Source organism: Priapulus caudatus, unplaced genomic scaffold, assembly GCF_000485595.1.
Source record: "Priapulus caudatus unplaced genomic scaffold, Priapulus_caudatus-5.0.1 Scaffold554, whole genome shotgun sequence".
Classification (NCBI taxonomy): domain Eukaryota; kingdom Metazoa; phylum Priapulida; class Priapulimorpha; order Priapulimorphida; family Priapulidae; genus Priapulus; species Priapulus caudatus.
This window is the reverse complement of record NW_014577615.1, coordinates 129,712-133,079: the sequence shown is the minus strand read 5'-3', so window position 1 is coordinate 133,079 and position 3,368 is coordinate 129,712.

The following is a 3,368-nucleotide window of genomic DNA, read 5'->3' as shown; positions in this document are numbered from 1 at the left end:
GCATGATAAACACTGGCAATATTGGTCTGATGCCACCTATAATGCGATTAATAAATACAAAGGATGTTCTGGCCCGCGCAGGATCACCCCTGCTTATCGTGTTTTTATGCTCACAACCTAGAAAGGTGACCAAGACACCTCGTACATAAAGCGTGTAGGCGCATACCTTTCTTTGGAATGAGGTGGCAGTCGGTGACTGTATAGATAATATAGACGAATAATTAGAGAAAGTGTCGCTCCTCATTTTTAACAAGCTTGTCTTCTCGACGATCTGTTGAATTTGCTGCATGCAGACAACTTCTTGACCGAGAAGTCCGGCGATTTGCTTCAACATACCCAGCGGATCGCTTAAAGCGTGCAACCCCGAAATAAATGAAAATAAACAGATTTTACACTTAAATTTGTATAGAAATGTCTTTGTTTATTTGATTGAAAACGGCGGTAAAGCGAAGGAGAGACACAAACGTGAGAGCAAGGAATCGCGAGCGAAAGGCGCGATGGGGGTTGGGAATAGGTGGAGGTAAACACGAGGCAGAGAAAACGAGTGAACCGACAAGAAAACTAGCATGATGAAACGACTTACTGGAAGAGCCCCGAGCCACTCCCCTGCTCAGGGTTGTTTATGCATATACCTTATTTTATCATACTTCGGTAGCAATACTGATAGCACGTTCTCATCGTTTCTCTCGATTCAAAAGAAAACTCCAGGTTGTGCTTCCAGTACGAACGCATTCACGGCCTGTAATGTTTAGTTAATAAGATAGATAAGATATAATATTTTAACAAGGTATTGTTTATATGTATATGTATATATATACAGTATATAGTATATACAGCGCTATATATCAATTATATTCGAGCGTCGTCACTTCAACTCCACGTATTAGCCCAATACGAGATAGCGTCTAACCCGCCGTAGCAAACTGGAAATCTTATCTATGACATGTCATGTGAGGAATTTATGTTCTAACAAAAGAATACAAGTCGTATATGGGCTATTGCTGAAGTATCGGAAACCTTCGCATTGTTCTAACCATATCACAACATAGGTATTATTTCTATGGTCAATCCATGTTAAATTATAATAATGTTATTAAACCGCGAATATAATAAACAAAGTCATAACTATATAATTAGTAAGTATTAGGCGAAGACGCCTTGCAGTTTCTAACACGTAAGTCGTCGTTGTAAAACTCTTCCAATAGAGACAAGTGCGAAAAAGCGACGCAGCGCTGTAATTCGTGTCGGGTGACACCGGGAACGTAAAACCCCTCATGTCAAAATGGTATAGAGACGTAGAGCGCATCCTTGGGGTTTCCTAGAGACGTAGATGATCTCGAACAGAAATCTTCTCCGATGGTTTCCAGCATACAGCCGGAACGACAAGCGACACGTACGCTACGTGGTGCGCGGAAGAGCGGGCAATTGAGAGAAGGGGTAGGTCAGAAAGTGAGGGAGAAGCAGGAGAGATGATGAAAGAGAGGGAGAGATTAGAGCGCTCGAGAGAGAGCGGAAATAATACAAGAGATGACGGTGGAAAAAGTGATCAAGAAGGGAAGAGGCACATTTAACTCGTCACGATCAGCGGTTGCTAGTTATTGATTGGCGGTAGACCCCGATCATGATTGAACTGTTTACAATGATCGAACTAAATAACACACTGAAAATATTTACTCTAGAATAATACATTTGCTTGGCTAAAATAACTTCTGTGGTGGGATAGTACACACGCTCTCGATAACACGATAACAATATGACTAACTCGCCACTAAAAGCTGTCATTAATGATGATGGTGTATAAGTTGAGAAATATAATTGGTCCATTTAGTAAAACAAAAATTTCAACAGTGTAGAAAACTTTTGGGAAAATTTGAAATTTCACCGAGGAAATGCTTAGCTGACGTGATCGCCATAGAAGATATACAAGAATACATTATTGTATAAATCATTTTATGGGTTGTTTCCGTTGAATTACCTAATCGACATTAAAGTAATATCTTGCGTTGACAGCCGCACAGGCTGGTACAACGATACAGGAGCTAGTCAGTTCGAGACAAACCCGTATACCTTCGGGGCGTTTGAGTGCGATTCTTGATTATCGTCGCAGCAGATACGGCAAGGGAATGTGCGTATTTAAGGAATCTAGGCGATGGCATCTGTCAATGTCTTCACTTCAAGTCGTTTCTGGCTCTGGCGAAGAGCAGAGATAAGTCTTATATTTGCTGCTCGATATTGGCAAATTTGTCATCGTCTGCCACCGCGACTGAGATTTGTTGCTGATGTCAGCAGTCGTTTAAGATGTGTACGAACAATTGAGCTGCGTCGCACGTGGTTCCTGCATCGGAGAGAGAGACGAAGTGGAGAGTGACGGACAGGCATGAACGAATTTCATCTTGCTGTTATTTGAGTCGGTATATGCAATATCATAATAAATATATATATATAGATATGTGTGTGTGATGTGTGTGTGTGTTGTGCTGTGTGTGTGTGTGTGTGTGGTGTGTAGTGTGCTGTGTGTGTGTGTGTGTGTGTGTGTGTGACGTGAGGATGTGTAGTTGGTGGCGTGAATGTTGTGTGTTTGTGTGTGTGTGTGTGTGTGTGTGTGGGTGTCTGTGTGTGTGTGTGTGTGTGTGTGTGTGTGTGGCGTGTGTGTGTGTGTGTGTGTGTGTGTGTGTGTGTGTGTGTGTGTGTGTGTGTGTGTGTGTGTGTGTGGTGCTGTGTGTGTGTAGTGGGTAATGTGTGTATATGTGTGTGGGTGTGTGTGTGTGTGTGTACGTGCGTGTATATGTGCTGTGTGTGCGTGTGTGTGTGTGTGTGTGTGTGTGCGTGTGTGTGTGTGTGCGTGTGCGTGCGTGCGTGCGAGTGCGTGTGTGTGTGGTATGTGTGTGTGTGTGTGTGTGTGTGTGTGTGTGTGTGTGTGTGTGCGCGTGTGTGTGTGAGTGCGTGCGGACGCCCGCGTATATGTTGCCTTAAGCTAAGTTATATAGTTTACTATATGATTTTATAGATCCTAGCAGACTTAATACCGTACACCACCAAATGTGCCTTAAAAATATAAACTTCAATGTAAAGTGGACTAGTTAAAGGGTTAAATATTTCATGGCAACTGAAAAGAAAACAGAAACAAAAAAGCATTTTGGGAAAGAAACAAAGAGCGGAATTTCTATTTAGTGACAAGGGGACAAAAGTGCTCGTGTGGTGATCCACTTGGTTGAAAGGAAAATACCCCGAAGACCGACCCAAAATGTATCTACTGATCTATCTATCTATCTATCTATCTATCTTATCTAATCTAATCTAATCTATCTATCTCTCTATATCTATCTATCTATCTATTCTATCTATTATCTATCTATGTATCTATCCAT